Source organism: Peromyscus californicus, unplaced genomic scaffold, assembly GCF_007827085.1.
Source record: "Peromyscus californicus insignis strain IS unplaced genomic scaffold, ASM782708v3 Scaffold_7__1_contigs__length_154581171, whole genome shotgun sequence".
In the NCBI taxonomy this organism is placed as follows: Eukaryota; Metazoa; Chordata; class Mammalia; order Rodentia; family Cricetidae; genus Peromyscus; species Peromyscus californicus.
Window position 1 is genome coordinate 112,872,171 of NW_026294595.1, and position 10,044 is coordinate 112,882,214.

The following is a 10,044-nucleotide window of genomic DNA, read 5'->3' on the forward strand; positions in this document are numbered from 1 at the left end:
TGGGAAGTGGAAGGCTGAGTCAGAGAGACACTGCCAGCTGCCACGATGAGAAACAGCATGTGAAGATGCTGGTAAGCCACGAGCCATGTGACAAGGTATAGAAATGGATTAATTTAAGCTGTAAGAACAGTTAGCAAGAAGCCTGCCACGGCCATACAGTTTGTAAGCAATATAAGTCTCTGTGTTTACTTGGTCGGGTCTGAGAGGCTGTGGGACTGGCGGGTGACAGAGATTTGTCCTGACTGTGGGCCAGGCAGGAAAACTCAAGCTACAGTCATCTAGTCCCCCAGGCTGACCACAACAGGACAGGTAGCATATTCTAACCCACTTCATTCTCTTGCCCACGTTTGAATCTAGAATGGAGATTCACCAATCAAAGACTGAAGAGGGCTTAAATACTTTAATAATCTCATGGCTTCTGGCTTTTTCTGTGAGAGATCACAATCCTACTTGATGTGTTTTATATAAATTCTTTCATTTAATTCTCATAAGCACTTAAGTATACATTTTAACTATGGTATATGTTTATGTAGTGTCTTAAAGGTAGATTTCCCCCAAATTAGAACTGATGAAACAAGAAAAAAATTTCTTAGTGACAGCTCTAGGAAATAAGATATATTTGTGGTGAGACAGAAAGAGTAAGAAAGCCCATAACTTCAATTCAGCATTTGTGATGTGCAGTGTTAGTGGTGAATTCCTCAGGATCCTGCATAGTGAGGTTATTTGCACAATTGATGTGGCTGGACCTTTTATTTGTTTGTTTATTCTTGTTTTTTGGTTTTTAGTTTAGGGTTTGTTGTTGGTTTGTTGTTGTTGTTGTTGTTTTCAAGACAGGGTTTCTCTGTGTAACAGCTCTGGCGGTCCTAGAACTCACTCTGTAGACCAAGCTGACCTCAAACTTACAGAAATCCCCCTGCCTCTGCCTCCCTAGTCCTGAGACTTAAAGGCTTACACCAGCACTGCCAGAATTTGTTTGTGTTTTTATTGTAATGTTTTGTGGGCATTGAGAGAGAATGAGTTCTATGTCGTGAGCAAGTGGAATTTTGCATTGCATTGTCCTATTCTAGATTTTCAAGATCTGTTCAAATGGCACTTTAATCAAGGCAACATTCATTAAGCTTTTCTTATTTTCATTTATTCAATTTAGGTCCATAACAAAGAATAAATTCTGGAGCTGAATTAGTTTTTAGTAAAACATTCTGTCATTGGGCAAGTTCATCTGGCGCCTTTCTATAATTTGTATTTTTTTTTCCCTTTGCTGCCACCTAACATCTCACATGGCATTGAGAACCTTTAAACAGGACACCTGAAATATTAAATGCAAGTTCTACTTTATTTTTCATACAGCAGTTTATAAGATGAATCCAAGGAAGGACAAAAACCGACTTCATTTTCTTCCCATGGTGGGAAAGTAAAAGAGGCGAGGGCTGGAGGAAGTTTATTAAACACACAGGCTGAATAAGTTCTGACTATATCATAACTTTTTCCAACAGCATCTTAAATCCAAGTTATTACTCGAAGTTGTTTATCTGGTACTTTGTATTGCTTAACAGTTGCTGCTGGCAGATTTAGGATAGAGTATATGTCTTGCTTTGTGCTCAGATCCTTGAATAACCTGAGGTTGGATAATGGTAAAAGTGGAGCTGGTCCTGAGATGCTTTCAAAAGGCACAGCCTCAGTAATATAAAAAAAAAAAAGGTCTGCATTTTAAAAGTAGGATCAGATTCTCAAACTTAGTCACTCATAGAAGGTGAGCATCATTTTCTTTCCTGTCAGAAAATTCTCATGCCTAGATACACCTACCTCACATTCTTTGAAGAATGGAAGATCCATACCTTGCAATGTCAAGTCAATGAGCATGAATCAAACACCTGCTTTGTTTTCCTAGTGTTGGGACAACTGTAGACCCAGACATCAACTAGATTTGCCTAACTGTTCAGATCTCAAATATCCATTTATGTTTTTTTGACATCCTCCAAAGAATATGAATGCCTTCTCCCAGGACACCAGAGGAATGTAGGGATGCTACCATCTTTAGGATAGCCACTCAGTCTCATATCTGTCAAACTTGACATTGGTTTGATGCTACTTTCTGAACACACACTACTCCCCTCTTCCACCCCCCACCTCCACATATGCTACTTTGATTCTTTACCTTAGTGTCAGCTCAGTAATAAATTTGAACATATTCAGTTTTTCAGTGCTTTGAGGTGTTTATTTTTATTCTTGCAGGAAGGTCATTTAGAGAAGGCTGACATAACCTAAGAAAGGGAAACCCAAGTCTCATAACATGTATTCTCTTCCCAAAGGAAAACACATACAGAGGGCAATGATGGCAGAATGTTTAACTGGGTAAACCAATGAAGGCTTAAAAGAACAGGCTTGAACTTTTCCTTATCATTTACTCCAGATTTTTATCATTGATTTACCTAGGGCCCAGTACACATACTTCTGATGTGTTACTTTCTCTAAATCTCCATATCACTTATATTGGCATTGCCAGCAACAAAGGCCATAGTGATGCTTCTCAAACTCCAAATGCCTGGATCCTGCTCCTAACATCAGCCAGCCTTGCATATTGGAATCCTTAGTCCCTGTGTCTTTTTAAGTGACCAGAGTCTGCAATTTCTCATATTCTATTCTCGAGAAATTCCTGACTTTCATAGTCTTGGCTCTCTGTCTTCTTTCACCTCCTTCCACTGTGTTTTATTGTTTTTGTCGATGCTGTCTACGACTTCTTCATCTGCCTTTTCCATCTCTTTTTCATATTATTACTTCAGGCTTCTCTATTCATGACAGAGCTAAGTAAGCAAGAAAAACACACTAGAGAAAATCTTTTTATGGCACCGAATGCTGCAGCACCAGGGACAGCACAGGAAGGTGCCTGCCTGTTCACTCTAAAAGTAAGCTAGATAGTATATTCATATAGCTAGAAGCAAATGAAGGGTTGTGTTTACACCAATCACAGCACCGATTCTAGTTCCTCCTATCACAATGCCCACATAGAGACCAGTAACAGCCCTTATATAAGGAACAACCACAACTTCTACATTGTATTCATTGTGTCTTGATGACTTACTGCCAGGTTTCTGAAATGGTCATGACTAGGACCAGACCTATTAGAATAGAAACTATGCCTTCTGTTGAGATGGTCCTTGAAATTAAAGTGTTTTAAAAGTGAGCATGAAGTGTCCAAACTACATTGACATGAGGATAGTGTGGTCTGTGGTCAGAAAAATTAGCTAATTGGCTGTCAGGTTTTCACTAAGGGATACCAATCATAGGGCAGGATGTACCTGCTGATTCATGGACCAGAATGCACACTTCTAGTGGCTCACTGAAAGAACATACATTATAAGGTTACTAGGATAAAGATTTAAAGAAAGGTAGCACAAAACTCAATAGCACTCAACATATTTAATAGCATTTGGCAATGCTTAAACCCTGGCACATATCCCTAGAGAGGTTTGGGTCCCTCCAGCTTGTCTAACAAGGATTTTAAGCTACAGTCACATGAGTCTAATGATTACCTTCTAGTTACACTCCATTCTCAAACCAATTTCCCTTGCCTCCCATAAGGTCCAGAAATTAAGGTTCCATCTCTCCAACTTTCAGGACCATGGTCATGACTTTTAGATTAGAGCAGATCTTTGACCTTGCCACCTCTTGTTCAAGAACTTTCCAAGGCTCACTTTATGCTTCATGGTAATCTGAGAGTCAACACGTCATTTGAAAAATCCCAGTTTTGGATGTAGTTCTTCCTTGAAATACTACACAGTTTTTCTATTCCACAAGGATCCCCTTCCCCACTATACTTTGTAGAGGAATCCCCTCTTCCCACTATACTTTGTAGAGGAAGCCCACTCCCCACTATACTTTGTAGAGGAATCCCTCCTCCCTACTCTACTTTGTAGATTATTTCCCCCTTTCCCACTCTGCTTTGTGCACTTAGAGTGATGGTTTTCACATTGAATTGTTACATGTCAGTTTGACTTAGAGTCACATTTGAAAATGTTCTAACATCAGGTTGTTGTTTTGATTTTTGTTTATTGTTTTCTTCATTCCTCTTAGAAGAAGCAGTTGGACACATACTGAGCATTAATAAGTGCCTACTAATTGACTACAAAGCAAATCTTAATTTAATCTATTAATCTTTTATGATTATTCATGCATTTGGATTTAATGTTAAAAGGTTAAGAAAGAATAATAGAATTGTAGGATTTTAATTAAAGTAGAGAAAGAAAGGATGCTCAGAGTAAGAGCTATTTTTCTCTCCAGATATGTATTCCAAGCACTGTTTTCATTGATGCAGTTTAAGCAACAGGTAATTCTTCAAGCTGATTAATTCTAGATGGATCCAACCTTAATATCCTCTGAGGATGATTCGGTTCAATTTGCTGCATCATTACATTTAGGCAGCAGCACATGACACCAAACACTACAGATGCCTGTTCTTTCTCCCCAACTTCCCTCCCAAGTTGAAAACCATTTAAAAATAATTCAAGATAAAGTTCAGTCAGTTAGCTAGTTACAGCATTCTCTTAGGGTAGCATTAGCATTAATTAATATTTGTGAATTGCTTTGAAAATCACAAATGCTATGGAAGTGCTGACTATTAATTTAGTAAAAGCACAGGCCATGAAAGCTGAAATATAAAGGCAGTTGCACACTAATGAAATGTTTTAATATTTAAATGAGCTAGCCTGAAGAAAGTCCCCGACATCCTGTGCCTATAAATCAGGAGGGAAAGACTGTGAAGTGGAAGCATTTTAAATGGTTTAGAAGGGACTACTGAAGTACACAGGGTTAGGAATGATGTGCAACTGTAAAGGGAAGTTGTGACCTTCACAGAAATCTAAATCATGTTTGGGGGGGGTTACATGCTGATCAATAGGTAATTAGGAGTGATTCAAATGGTAAGATATATATAAAAAACAGAAGAGAGAAAAGAGAAGGAAAAAGAAGGCAAAGATCTGTTGACTAAGATAAAACATGCTGATGAAATGAGACTGTCATTCCTGAAAAGCAGGACATCACAGGGAATGGTTCCAATCAGAGCCATGTTGACTCCACTTAGTATCCTTTTCAGTTAGCCCCTCTATATCTGTGTGACCAAGAGGCAGAGCTTGTTCCATGCCTTTTTTATTCACTAGGTCTCCTGAGGTTTGTCTGCTATCCTATGCCCTCTTTACCCTACCCCTGAGTCTACCAAAACACTCCCAATGGAATATTTTCTTCAGGATTTTCCTTACCTTCTGCAGTGAGGCCAGCAACATGAGGTCCTTGTCCCCATACAACACTGATCTGATGGTTGGGGATAAAATCACCTTCCTAGAGACGCTCTCCAGAAGAAATGATTTCTGTGAGTAAGGAAGTATTTGAACTATTAAATTCATTCCAGGCATGAACTTTCTAGATAATTTTACTCTGGTCCTGCCAGAATGAAAAAGAATATTTTAATAACTACATAGCAATTTGTGTTGTTATTAAAAAATTCCTAAAAAACAAATGACTGTCTTCTCCTTAATTTTGCCATGCTTACTGTGTGTGTGTGTGTGTGTGTGTGTGTGTGTGTGTGTGTGTGTGTGTACATTTATATTGCAGGGTGATTGTCAAATAGAAATATATTAAAAGATTAAAATACATGAACTTTATTAAAATCATATTTTAACTAGACACACATTCATATACACATATATATGGGAAGACATATAATTATTTTCCCAGGTGTATTCCTGTAATATATTCAGTTCTGGTTCCTGTCTTTTGTTTATACAAATCTTGGAAAATGATGTAGAAATAACTTTATAATATGTAACAAAGTTATTTAAGTAAACTTGCATGGAAGTTTAAGTTATACTCATAGATGCTATATGAATATAAATTATAAAAATACAAATAAATGTTTTTATCTAACATTTTTATAATTTTATAATTTTATAAGTCCTAATGGATACTTAGTATTCTGTACATCACTATACCATACTTTCCTTTACATTTGATGTCCAAGTTACTATTTTGCTACTTTGATAAACGCTATGATCAAAAGCAACTTGGAAGTGTTTTATACCATCTTCTACTTCCAGATAACAGTCTGACACAGAGGAAGGTTGATGCAGAAACTCAAGCAGGAACACAGGAAGGAAGCATTATGGGAAGCTGCTTTATGGAAGGCTTAACCCTGAGCCTCTGCTTAGCTAGCTTGCTTTTAAAAAATATTTTCTATAAATTCTTTGAGAAGTTCATGCATTGCATTTTGATCATATTCATTCCCGCTCTTCTATCTCCTCCCAAATACACCTCTCCCATTCATACCCACAAAACTTTGTGTCATTGTTTTTTTAAACCCATATAATTCCCTTAGTGCTGATTACGTACTCTTAGGTTTCTGGCCATTCACTAGAATGTTAGACTTACCAGAGGTCACATCCTGAAAGGGCACTGTCTCTCTTTCACAGCAGCTCTCAATAATCAAAAGTTCCTCAGCTACAGGTGAATACCTATCTCCCCTCTCCATGCTGGGATTTTATCTTGTTTAAGCTTGCTCAGGTTGTGCGCAAGCTGTCACAACTACCCTGAGTTTATTTGTGCAACTGTACTGCTGTGTCCAGAAAACAGTTTCTGTGTAGTCACCCACTGCATCTGACTTTTACAATCTTTTCGCCCCCTCACTCCCTCTTACAATGATCCCTGTGCCTTGGGAGGGGAGTTACTGTATATATGTCCCATTTAGAGCTGAGCATTCTTCATCCACTTATTCTCTGCACCTTGATCAGTTGTGAGTCTCTGTGTTAGTCACTACCTATTGCAAAGAGAAAGCGTCATGATGAGGATAGAGAGATGTACTAATTTACAGATATTATGAGACACTGTTAGGAGTCAGTTTAATACTATTTCCCATAAGCAGACTGACACTAGTAGGTTCTCCCTCAGGGTCTATGACCCATCTCGCTATAGGGTCTTAGCCACAATAATTGTGTCATTGATGGGTTCTGTGTTCTGAAATGGAGTTTAAACATAATCGAAAAGTAGTTCGTTACTCCCATGACATTCTTGCTATTATTGTACCAGTGAGCATATTTTACCAGGAATGATGTTACTGTAGCTTGAAGGGTTCACTGCTGGATACGACTGATGATTGCTTTCTCCTCCACAGCATGAACAACAACTTCTAGCACTATGAAAGCTAGCCAGTAGTAATGAAGCCTCCAAGTCAATACCAGCATGATTTCCCCATGTTGTATGATTCAAGTATGTGATGTCTTCAGGAACAGAATATTTCCATCAAGTCCTGGAAAGTAACTAAAAGCAATAGTAATGAGGATGTGGTGTCTATGGAGCATCACTGGCCAACAACTCATTCCTGACTTTGGGATTTTATTTGTAAGTCTGTATTATTTATTCTTAGGGGCACTGTTGCTCCATTACATGGTAACTACATTTAAAATCATTTTATATATGTATATGTTTATATTTTTGAAACTTCTTCAGTAGTAGTTTTTTATATGAGTTCCCAAAGGTTATTAGTCATCCCTTCCCCAGATTCTCTCCTTTACCCTGTCCTTTCATCTCCACCCACTTTTAACCCATTCTGTCCTTTTTCTCTTTTATCACTTACAATATTTCTTTTCTTTCTGGAAAATCACCCCTCATCATGGTCACTTACTAATTTCCTGACCTCTGTGAGTATTCCATATCTAAAGATTCAGAGATAATAGCTCTCCTCACAATAAAAAAAGAAAGAAAGTAAGAAATATAGTGTCTGTCTTTCTGAGTCTGGATTACCTCTCTCACATGATTTCTTTCAGCTCTATCCATTTATCTTCAAATTTTATAATTTAATTTTTCTTATGTGATACATTCCCATAAATGTATCACATCTTGCATTGATGTATATTCATCTGTTGATAGACATCTAGGCAGTTTCTACTTCCTAGCTATTGTGAATAGAAGAGCAATAACATGAATATTCAAGTATCTCTGTAAGAGTATGTAGAGCCTTTTGTGTATATGCCCAAAAGTGGTATAACTGGATCATTTGGTTGATCTTACTTATAGCTTTTGGAGGAACTCCCACATTGATTTGCATAATAGTTGTACCAATATTTTTCCCATCTAGCAATGAACACTGAATAACTACCTCTTGCTCCAAATCTAGGCCAGCATCTCCTAGATTTGGAGGATGGGGTACAGTATTCATTTTCATTTCATCTCCCTGATGGCTAAATATGTTGGACTTTTAAAGTCATATTTCTCCACCATTTATATTTCATCTTTTCAGAACTCTGTTTAGTTCTTTGTGTCATTTTTAAATTGTGTTGTTTGTTTTCTTTGGGTTTACCTTTTTGAGTTCCTTGTATATTTAGATATTAAACCTCTGCCAGATGCATAACTGATAAAGATTTTCTCACATTCCATAGGCTAACTCTTCATTTGAATGATAGTATTCTTTGCTGTGCAGAAACTTTTTAGTTTCATGTTGTCCTATTTGTTGACTGGCTATTCTTAATGTCTGCACTACTGGGGACCTGTTCAGAAAATCCTTTCTTGTGCTAATCAGTTCAAGCATATTCCATATTTTCTTATCTATGAGATTAGGATAAGATAGACCTAGGATATTAGGTCTTATGCTGAGGTTGCTGATCTTTTTGAAGTTGAGTGTTGTACAGAGTGAAAAACAAGAATCTAGTTTAATTTTTCTACATGTAGCTATCCAGTTTGACCAGCACCACTTGTTGAAGAGTATGTCTTTTCTCCATTGTATATTTTGGCCTCATTATAAAAAAAATCAAGTAGCTTTAGGAATATGAACTTATATATGGGTCCTCATTTCTATTCCATGGATAAACATATCTGCTTTTATGCCTATACTATGCTGTCTTGTTTTGTTTTTTAAATTACTATAGCTTTGTAGTATACCTAGAAACCTAGTATGGTGATACTGCCAGCATTTCCAAAGAGTTTCCATTAAAATCAGGAAAAAGAAAAGCATATCCATAATCCTTTCTCATGTTTGATTTAGTAATTGAACTCTTAGAGCAATAAGTCAAGCTGAGGAGATACAAATGAGAAAAGAAGAAGTCAAAGTGTCCTTTTTGCAGATGATAGGATTCTATACAGAAAAGACAATAAAAATTCAACCAGAAAACTCCTACACCTGGTAAACACAGTCAACAGATAAGAAACTACAAAATAAACACACAAATGTCAGTAGCCTTCCTATACACACATGACAAATATAAAGAAAAAGAAATCAGCAAAGCTGTACCATTCACAAAAGCCTACAAATACGAATTATCTTGGAGTAAATGCTACCAGGGAAATAAAAGACTTATTCAGTGAAAACTTTAAGACATCAAAGAAGATGGAAAGATCTTCCATGCTCATAGATTGTTAGGATTAATGTGAAATGGCCATCATACAAAGAGCAATCTACAGATTCAGTGCTCCCTCCACCAAAATCCTAATGAAATTTGTGGTGGTTTGAATGTAATTGGCCCCCATAAGCTCACAGGGAGTGGCACTATTAGGACTTGTGGCTTTGTTGGCATAGGTATGGCCTTGTTGGAGGAAATGTGTCACTGTGGAGGTGGGCTTTGAGGTTTCATATATGCTCAAAACAAGTCCAGTGTCTCAGACAACTTCCTGTTGTCTGTGGGTAAAAATGTAAGAACTCTCAGCTCCTTTTACAGCATCATGTCTGCCTGCATGCTGCCTTGCTCACTGCTATGATGATAATGGACTGAACCTCTGAATGAACACCTGATTAAATGTTTTCCTTTATAAGAGTTGCTGTGGTCATGATGTCTCTTCACAGCAATAGAAACCCTAAGATACAATTTTTCACAGAAACTGAAAAAAAATCTTAAATTTCATAAAGAAACAGAAAAGGCTCATAACAAACAAAACAGTTCTGAACAATTTATTATTATTATTATTATTATATTTTATTTTTTTTTCTATCATCAGCTTGGTACAGTATAAATTCTTATCCTAGTAGTGAAATGTTTCACTGATGCTTGCCCAGTGATTGAGTAAAAGCAA